Below are 10,977 nucleotides of genomic sequence, written 5' to 3' on the forward strand. Positions count from 1 at the left end.
AGGTGGAAGAGAGTAAAGCGGGAGGCACAGGATAGAAGAACATTCAAAAAGCGTGTGTGAGTGGGGATAGAGGGGAGAAATCTGAATTATCCTTTGACAGCCCGGTTCAAGACTCAGACACAAGCCCCCTAGAGTCAGATGTTCTTGTGTTTGAACCTGCATATTTATAGAGTCAAAAAGAAAGGAGAAGTTATTTATGCAAAGCTGAAATATTATACACTTAAATGGATAGCTCCTTGTAACAATAAGTGACTCATATGTCAAGACAAGTAATCAATTTTTCATTCTGATTAAGACCTTTCAACTTAACGCAGGGAGAATGCTCCTGGCTGCCTTAAATACATCCTGTTAAAACAGAAGTCTGCACTTAATCGCTCCTTTTTAGAACATGAGTCTGATTTCAGGCCAGGCAAAAACATGGGGGGAAACACTTTAGGAATAAAGTAAGCTTTGTTTCCATTTTTGCGCTGGAAAAAAACCCAAAAAGCATTTGATTAATGTTAATACTTAGGTGTTCATTTTAGAGAAACTTGGGGGATCTAGTGAACTGAAACTAGCTCCTAACCTTATAAATCTTAAAGAACTTCAAGTTGAAGGAATTTACCTTAAAATAATGCTATCAAAAAAGGAAGTTAAGCATTATTACTTTTCTGTTAGTATTATTGCCAAACCAACTAGAGCAGAATTTCTTGACCAAGACTATGAATCTACAATAGTTCTTTCTGTAATCGACCAAGACTGGCATAACGCTTCCTTCATTGCTTCCTCCAGGGAGAAAAACCTGTGTAGAAGTGTGTATTGTACTAGTTTCTATGTGCCAGGAAACGTAGGGGATGTGGACAGTGGAGTATGTTTGGGGAGGCAAAGGGGAAATTAGGATGTATATAATATCAGAAGTAGGGATAAAATTGCAATCATAGGCAGTTGCAGCTATGGGTCTACAGACATATGCAGGAAGCGAGAAACGGCTGGGCAAGAGGGAATTTGCAGCCAGGAACAATAGAAATGGGCATGGATGTGCCCGTGTGTTTCTCAGCAGCCCTGTTTTGAAGGGGAGCTTTGTTTTAGGATGGAGGTTGAGAAGAGTGAAAACAGACTGGGGAGGAGGGTGGAGACACACCAAAATTCACGCCCCTAGCAAAGGTCAAAGGACCCAGAAAGTTATTCTGGTGCCTTTTCACCAAGTGCCACGCTGTGTTACCACCAGCAAGGCATCAAAGCTGCAGCCCATGTGCAGATCCCAGGCAGCTGGGCTATGTGATTGCTGACTGCCAGCACTGAGGCACCTCTCTGGGTGCCCACCTAGTGGGAAGATCCTCACAACAACATGGTTGCCTGTGGCTACTGGGCTCTCACCTGGAAAAGGAAAACCGTGCAGCACCCTCATAAATGGCGCCAAGTTGCTGGGGCAGTTCACCACAGGAGATGGCCTTGGTGAGGTAATGATGAGGAGTGGTGAGACCCAGTGTCACAGCATGTTAGGTATTTATTGTTGCACAAAAATTACCTAAAACTTAGCAATCTAAAACAATAAACCTGTATTATCTCATCAGTCTCTGTACATCAAAAATCTGGGATTGACTTAGTTGGGTGGTTTTGGCTCAGGATTTCTCATGAAGTTGCAGATATTGGTCACGGCTGCAGGCATCTAAAGGTCTGACTGAGGTCAGATGATCCTTTTCCAAGGTGTTTCACTTACATGCCCGGCTGGTTCCTCCTGGCTGTCGGCAGGAGGCCTCAATTTCTTACCCAGTGGGCCTTTCCACTGGGCTGCTTGAGTGCCTTCATGACGTGGTAGATGGCTTCTCCCAGGACAGAGAAGAGAGAGTGCAAGAAGGAAGCCACATGCTTTTTATGACTTAGTCTTGGAAGTCATATACTGTCACTTCTGCCACATTCTGTTAGTTAGAAGCCAGTCATTGAGACCTTTCCACACAGAAGAGGAAGGGAATTAAACTCCATTTTTCAAAGGAAGAATTATCAAACAATTTTTGAAAGCATTTAAATGTCACTACAAACAGAGAGGATGCCCATTAGAGGATGACCAAATGGATATATTCCAGAGGGCTAGGGCAGATATCTGTCTTCCACAGACCCTGGAAGAGTTGTATATTGTCTCAGTTGGGAGATTTAAAAAGAAATGTCAGCACAAGAGTCCCAGTCCAGACTAATAGGATAAGAATCTTTCTGAGGGTGGAGTCTGGGAATCTGTATCTTTAAAGCTTCCTGTACAATTTTGCATACAGGGAAGTTTGAGAGCCCCTGATCTAGAACAGTGCTGTCCAGTGGAAATAGAGTATAAGCTGAATATGTGATTTAAAATTCTCTAGTGGCCACATTAAAAGAGTAAAGAGAAACAGGTGAAGCTAATTGTAACATCTACTTCCATTAATATGGCCAAAATATTATCATTTTAACAAGTAATCAATGTAAAAATGATTAGTGAGATATTTAACTTATTTTTTCACACTAAGTGTTGGAAATCCAGTATGTATTTTACACTTACAGCACCTTTCGACTTGGTCTAGCCACACGGATCTAGTAGCAATTGGATTTATTGATTAGTGCTGGTCTAGAATAGAGGGCCATGATCATGGGAAGCTGGACTATTTTGTTCACTGCTTTGTGCAGATCCTGGGACATGGTGTGTTTCAAGAAGTATTTGTTGAATAGATTAATAATGTGCTGATATGAAATTAAAGGTCAATTATAAAGTACATATCCTTTTCATATAGAGATTTCCTAAGATTCCCATAATTTTCTGGACTTTTCCAAAAAGGATTGAGCTATGATATACAATGCTAAAGCTCTTCACAAGAAAACTTTCTGGTGCTTTGTTATATCTTGATCTCCATTCAATCCGAAAAAAAATCTAAATAATTTTATCCTCTGTGTATTTGATCTGACTACTACAAGTCTACATACATTTTATTATTTATTTATTTATTTAATTTCAATTGATTTTTAGAAGAACAGGTGGTGTTTGGTTACATGAATAAGTTCTTTTTTTTTTTGAGACGGAGTCTCGCTCTGTCGCCCGGGCTGGAGTGCAGTGGCCAGATCTCAGTTCACTGCAAGCTCCGCCTCTCAGGTTCATGCCTTCACGCCATTCTCCTGCCTCAGCCTCCCGAGTAGCTGGGACTATGGGCACCCGCCAACTCACCCGGCTAGTTTTTTGTATTTTTTAGTAGAGACGGGGTTTCACTCTGTTAGCCAGGATGGTCTCGATCTCCTGACCTCGTTCGTGATCCACCCGTCTCGGCCTCCCAAAGTGCTGGGATTACAGGCTTAAGCTACCACGCCCGGCCCATGAATAAGTTCTTTAGCAGTGATTTCTGAGATTTTGGTACACCCATCACCCGAGCAGAGTACACTGTACCCAATCTGTAGTCTTTTATCCATCACCCCACTCCCATGCCTTCCTCTGAGCCCCCAAAGTCCATTGTATCATTCTTATGCCTTTGCATCCTCATACCTTAGCTCCCACTTATGAATGAGAACATACAATGTTTAGTTTTCCATTCCTGAGTTACTTTGCTTAGAATAATGTCTCCAATTCCATCCAGGTTGTTGCAAATGCCATTATTTCATTCCTTTTTATGGCTGAGTAGTATTCCATGGTATATATACACCACATTTTGTTTTAACTGTAAAAATGGTGTGTTTATTGCAGAAAGTTTAGAAATTACAAGGAAAAGCACAAACAAGAAAATTAAAATTAACATTCTTGAGTATATAATTTGTTCTTTTGTCTACATATATATTTTAAAAAGATTGAACTCATATTGTATGTACCACTTATAATCTTTTTTTCATTTAACAGTATAATAAGTAATTTGCCATATCTTTTTTTTTCTTTCTTTTTGTTATACTTTAAGTTCCAGGGTACATGTGCAGAATGTGCAGTTCTGTGACATAGGTATACATGTGCAATGGTGATTTGGTGCACCCATCGACACATCACCTACATTAGATATTTCTTGTAATGCTATCCCTCCCCTAGTGCCCTACCCCCTGACAGGCCCCGGTGTTTGATGTTCCCCTCCCTGTGTCCATGTGTTCTCATTGTTCAACTCCCAATTATGAGTGAGAACATGCAATGTTTGGTTTTCTCTCCTTGTGATAGTTTGCTGAGTGGTTTCCAGCTTCATCCATGTCCCTGCAAAGGACAGGAACTCATCCATTTTATGGCTGCATAGTATTCCATGGTGAATATGTGCCACATTTTCTTTATCCAGTCTATCATTGATGGACATTTGGGTTGGTTCCAAGTCTTTGTTATTGTGAATAGTACTGCAATAAACATATGGGTGCATGTGTCTTTATAGTAGAATAATTTATAATCATATACCCATTAATGGGATTGCTAGGTCAAATGGTATTTCTAGTTCTAGATCCTTGAGGAATTGCCACACTGTCTTCCACAATGGTTGAACTAATTTACACTCCCACCAACGTGTAAAAGCATTCCTATTTCTCCACATCCTCTCCAGCATCTATTGTTTCCTGACTTTTTAATGATTGCCATTCTAACTGGCATGAGATGGTATCTCATTGTGGTTTTGATTTGCATTTGTCTGATGACCAGTGATGATGAGCATTTTTTCATATGTTTGTTGGCTGCATAAATGTCTTTTTTTGAGAAGTGTCTGTTCATATCCTTTGCCCACTTTTTGATGGCTTTTTTTTTTTATTCTTGTAATTTTGTTTAAGTTCTTTGTAGATTCTGGATATTAGCCCTTTGTCAGATGGATAGATTGCAAAAATTTTCTCCCATTCTGTAGTTTGCCTGTTGACTCTGATGATAGTTTCTTTTGCTGTGCAGAAGCTCTTTAGTTTAATTAGATCCCATTTGTCATTTTTGGCTTTTGTTGCCATTGCTTTTGCTGTTTTAGGAGTTTTTGCCCATGCCTATGTCCTAAATGGTATTGCCTAGGTTTTCTTCTAGGATTTTTACGGTTTTAGGTCTTGCATTTAAGTCTTTAATCCATCTTGAGTTGATTTTTCTATAAGATATAAGGAAGAAGTACAGTTTCAGTTTTCTTCATATGGCTATCCAGTTTTCCCAACACCATTTATTGAATAGGGAATCTTTTCCCCATTGCTTGTTTGTGTTAGGTTGTATCAGGTTTGTCAAAGATCAGATGGTTGTAGATGTGTGGTGTTATTTCTGAGGCCTCCGTTCTGTTCTATTGGTCTATATATCTGTTTTGGTAACAGTACCATGCTGTTTTGGTTGCTGTAGCTTTGTAGTATAGTTTGAAGTCAGGTAGTGTGATGCCTCCAGCTCTGTTCTTTTTGCTTAGAATTGTCTTGGCTATGCAGGCTCTTTTTTGGTTCCATATGAAGTTTAAAGTAGTTTTTTCCAATTCTGTGAAGAAAGTCAGTGGTAGCTTGATGGGGATAGCATTGAATCTATAAATAACTTTGGGCAGTATGGCCATTTACACGATATTGATTTTTCCTATCCATGAGCATGGAATGTTTTTCCATTTGTTTGTGCCTTCTCTTATTTCCTTGAACAGTGGTTTGTAGTCCTCCTTGAAGAGGTCCTTTACATCCCTTGTAAGTTGTATTCCTAGGTATTTTAATCTCTTTGTAGCAATTGTGAATGGGAGTTCATTCATGATTTGGTTCTCTGTCTGTTACTGATGTATAGGAATGCTTGTAATTTTTGCACATTGATTTTGTATCCTGAGACTTTTCTGAAGTTGCTTATCAGCTTAAGGAGATTTTGAGCTGAGATGATGGGGTTTTTTAAATATACAATCATGTCATCTGCAAACAGAGACAATTTGACTTCCTCTCTTCCTATCTGAATACCCTTTATTTTCTTCTCTTGCCTGATTGCCCTGGCCAAAACTTGCAATACTATGTTGAATAGGAGTGGTGAGAGAGGGCATCCTTGTCTTATGCCAGTTTTCAAACAGAATGCTTCCAGCTTTTGCCTATTCAGTATGATAGTGGCTGTGGGTTTGTCATAAATAGCTCTTATTATTTTGAGATACATTCCATTGATACCTAGTTTATTGAGAGGTTTTAGCATGAAGGGGTGTTGAATTTTGTTGAAGGCATTTTCTGCATTTATTGAGATAATCATGTGGTTTTTGTCATTGGTTCTGTTTATGTGATGGATTACGTTTATTGATTTTGTATGTTGAACCAGCCTTGCATCCCAGGGATGAAGCCAACCTGATCATGGTAGATAAGCTTTTTGATATGCTGCAGGATTTGATTTGCCAGTATTTTATTGAGGATTTTTGCATCGATGTTCATCAGAGATATTGGCCTGAAAATTTCTTCTTTTGTTGTGTTTCTGCCAGGTTTTGGTATCAGGATGATGCTGGCCTCATAAAATGAGTTAGGGAGGAGTCCCTCTTTTTCTATTGTTTGGAATAGTTTCAAAAGAAATGGTACCAGCTCCTCTTTGTACCTCTTGTGGAATTCTGCTGTAAATCCGCGTGGTCCAGGGCTTTTTTTGGTTGGTAAGCTATTAATTACTGCCTCAATTTCAGAATTTGTTATTGGTCTATTCAGGGATTTGACTTCTTCCTGGTTTAGTCTTGGGAGAGTGTATGTGTCCAAGAATTTATCAATTTCTTCTAGATTTTAAGTTTATTTGTGTAGAGGTGTTTATAGTATTCTCTGACGGTCGTTTGTATTTCCGTGGGATCGGTGGTGAAATCTCCTATATCATTTTTTATTGCATCTATTTGATTCTGCTCTCTCTTCTTCTTTATTAATCTGGCTAGAGGTCAATCTATTTTGTTGATCTTTAAAAAAAAAAAAAAAAAAAAAAACCAGCTCCTGGCTTCACTGATTTTTTGAAGCGTTTTTCGTGTCACTATCTCCTTCAGTTCTGGTCTGATCTTAGTTATTTCTTGTCTTCTGCTAGCTTTTGAATTTGTTTGTTGTTGCTTCTCTAGTTCTTCTAATTTTGATGTTAGGGTGTCAATTTTAGATCTTTCCTGGTTTCTCTTGTGGGCATTTAGTGCTATAAATTTCCCTCTATACACTGCTTTAAATGGGTCTCAGAGATTCTGGTACGTTGTGTCTTTATTCTCATTGGTTTCAAAGAACATCTTTATTTCTGCCTTTATTTTGTTATTTTTCCAGTAGTCATTCAGGAGCAGGCTGTAATTGTGCAGTTTTGAGGGAGTTTCTTAATCCTGAGTTCTAATTTGATTGCACTGTGGTCTGAGAGACTGTTATGATTTCCGTTCTTTTGCATTTTCTGAGGAGTGTTTTATTTCCACTTATGTGGTCAATTTTTGAATAAGTGTGATGAGATGCTGAGGATTATATTCTGTTGATTTGGGGTGGAGAGTCCTGTAGATGTTTATTAGGTCTGCTTGGTCCAGAGCTGAGTTCAAGTCCTGAATATCATTGTTAATTTTCTGTCTTGTTGACCTGTCTAATATTGACAGTGGGGCATTAAAGTCTCCCACTATTATTGTGTGAGAGTCTAAGTCTCTTTATAGGTCTCTAAGAACTTGCTTTATGAATCTGGGTGCTCCTATATTGGGTGCATATATATTTAGAATAGTTAGGTCTTCTTGCTGCATTGATCCCTTTACCATTATGTAATGCCCTTCTTTGTCTCTTTTGGTCTTTGTTGGTTTAAAGTCTGTTTTATCAGAGACTAGGATTGCAACTCCCACTTTTTTTTTTTTTTTTTTTTGCTTTCCATTTTCTTGGTAAATATTCCTCCATCCCTTTATTTTGAGCCTATGTGTGTCTTTGCACGTGAGATGGGTCTCCTGAATACAGCACACTGATAGGCCGTGACTCTTCATTCAATTTGCCAGTCTGTGTCTTTTAATTGTAGCCTTTAGTCTGTTTACATTTCAGGTTAATATTGTTATGTGTGAATTTGATCCTGTCATTATGATGCTAGCTGGTTGTTCTGCCCGTTAATTGATGCAGTTTCTTCATAGTGTCAATGTTCTTTACAATTTGGTATGCTTTTGCAGTGGCTGGTACCAGTTGTTCCTTTCCATATTTAGTGCTTCCTTCAGGAGCTCTTGTAAGGCAGGCCTGGTGGTGACAAAATTTCTCAGCATTTGCTTGTCCATAAAGGATTTTATTTCTCCTTCACTTATGAAGCTTAGTTTGGCTGGATGTGAAATTCTGGTTGAAAATTCTTTTCCTTAAGAATGTTGAATATTGACCCCCAATCTCTTCTGGCTTGTAGGGTTTCTGCTGAGAGATCCACTGTTAGTCTTATGGGCTTCCCTTTGTGGGTAACCCGACCTTTCTCTCTGGATGCCCTTAACATTTTTTCTTCATTTCAACTTGGTGAATCTGACAATTATGTGCCTTGGGGTTGCTCTTCTCGAGGAGTATCTTTATGGTGATCTCTGTATTTCCTGAATTTGAATGTTGGCCTGTCTTGCTAGGTTGGGGGAGTTCTCCTGGATAGTATCCTGAAGAATGTTTTCCAACTTCGTTCCATTCTCCGCGTCACTTTCAGGTACACCAATCAAATATAGATTTGGTCTTTTCACATAGTCCCATATTTCTTGGAGTCTTTGTTTGTTCCTGTTTATTTTTTTCTCTAATCTTGTCTTCTAGCTTTATTTCATTAAGTTGATCTCCTATCACTGATATCCTTTCTTACACTTGATCGATTTGGCTTTTGATACTTGTGTATGCTTCACGAAGTTCTCTTGCTATGGTTTTCAGTTCCATCAAGTAATTTATGTTTTTCTCTAAACTGGTTATTCTAGTTAGCAATTCATCTAACCTTTTTTTCCCAACATTCTTAGCTTCCTTGCATTGGGTTAGAATATGCTCCTTCAGCTCAGAGGAGTTTGTTATTACCCACCTTCTGAAACCTACTTCTGACAATTCATCAAACTCATTCTCCATCTAGTTTTGTTCCCTTGCTGGCAAGGAGTTGTGATCCTTTGGAGGAGAAGAGGTGTTCTGGTTTTTGGAATTTTCAGCCTTTTTGCCCTGGTTTCTCCCCATCTTTGTGGATTTATCTACCTTTGGTCCTTGATGTTGTTGACCTTTGGATGGGGTCTTTGAGTGGACGTACTATTCCTTTCTGTTTGTTAGTTTTCCTTCTAACAGTCATGCCTCTCTGCTGCAGGTCTCCTGGATTTTCCTTGATGTCCACTCCTGACCCTGTTTGCCTGGGTATCACCAGTGTAGGCTGCAGAACAGCAAAGATTGTTGCCTGTCCTTTCCTCTGGAAGCTTCGTCTCAGAGGAGCACCTGCCAGATGCCAGCCAGAGCTCTCCTGTATGAGGTGTCTGCCCCTACTGGGAGATGTCGCCCAGTCAGAATACATGGGGGTCAAGTACCCACTTGAAGAGGCAGTCTGACCCTTAGCAGAGCTTGAACACTGTGCTGGGAGGTCTGCCTCTCTCTTCAGAGCCGTCAGCAGGGACAATTAAGTCTGCTGAAGCTGCGCCCACAACTGTCCCTTCCCCCATGTGCTGTGTCCCAGGTAGATGGGGGTTTTATCTATAAGTCCCTGACTGGGTCTGCTGCCTTTTTTTAAGGGATGCCCTGCCCAGAGAGGAGAAATCTGGCAGTCTGGCCACAGCAGCCTTGCTGAGCTGCAGTTCGAACTTCCCAGTGGCTTTGTTTACACTGTGAGTGTAAAATCACCGACTCAAGCCTCAGCAATGGTGGACCTCCCTCCCCCCACCAAGCTGGAGAGTCCCAGGTCCATCTCAGACTGCTGCTGTGCTAGCAGTGAGAATTTCAAGCCAGTGGATCTTAGTTTGCTGGGCTTTGTGGGGGTGGGACCCGCTGAGCAAGACCACTTGTCTCCCTGGCTTCAGCACCCCTTTTGAGGGGAGTGAACGGTTCTGTCTCGCTGGCGTTCCAGGCACCACTGGGGTATGGAAAACAAAAACAAAAACAAACCTCCTGCAGCTAGTTCAGTGTCTGCCCAAGCGGCCCCCCAGTTTTGTGCTTGAAACCCAGGGCCCTGGTGGGGTAGGCACCACAGGGAATCTCCTAGTCTGCTGGTTTTGAAGACCATGGAACAAGTGCAGTATCTGGGCTGGAGTGCCAGGTCCCTCATGGCACAGTCCCTCACAGCTTCCCTGGGCTAGGGGAGGGAATTCCCTTACCCCTCGTGCTTCTCAGGTGAGGCAATGCCCCACCCTGCTTTGGGTTACCCTCCGTGGGCTGCACCCACTGTCCAACCAGTCCCAGTGAGATGAACCGGATACCTCAGTTGGAAATGCAGATATCACCCACCTTCTGCGTTGATCTCAATGGGAGCTGTAGACTAGAGTTGTTCCTATTCAGCCATCTTGATCAGGATCTACCTCATTTTCTTCATCCACTCATTGATTGATGGGCATTTGGGGGTTCCATATTTTTGCAATCGTGAATTGTGCTGCTATAAACATGCATGTGCAAGTATTCTTTTTGTATAATGATTTCTTTTCCTTTGGGTAGATACCCAGGAGTGGGGTTGCTGGATCAAATGGTAGATCTACTGTTAGTACTTTAAGGAATCTCTACACTGTTTTCCATAGTAACCACTATGGTTGCACTAGTATACATTCCTACCAACAGTGTAAAAGTGTTCCCTTTTCACCACATCCATGTCCACATCTATTATTTTTTGATTATGACCATTCTTGCAAGAGTAGGGTGGTATTGCATTTTGGTTTGGATTTGCATTTCCCTGATAAGTAATGATACAAGCATTTGTTTATGTGTTTGTTGGCCATTTGTATATGTTCTTTTGAGTATTGTCTATTCAAGTCCTTAGCCCACTTTTTGATGGGATTGTTTGTTTTTTTCTTGCTGATTTGTTTAAGCTCCTTGTAGATTCTGGATATTAGTCCTTTGTTGGATGTACAGATTTTGAAGATTTTCTCCCACTCTGTGTGTTGTCTCTTAACTCTACTGATTATTTCTTTTTCTGTGCAGAAGCTTTTTCATTTAATTAAGTCCCATCTATTTATATTTGCTTTTGTTGCATTTGCTTTTAGGTTCTTGGTC

This window comes from Macaca thibetana, chromosome 5, assembly GCF_024542745.1.
Source record: "Macaca thibetana thibetana isolate TM-01 chromosome 5, ASM2454274v1, whole genome shotgun sequence".
Classification (NCBI taxonomy): domain Eukaryota; kingdom Metazoa; phylum Chordata; class Mammalia; order Primates; family Cercopithecidae; genus Macaca; species Macaca thibetana.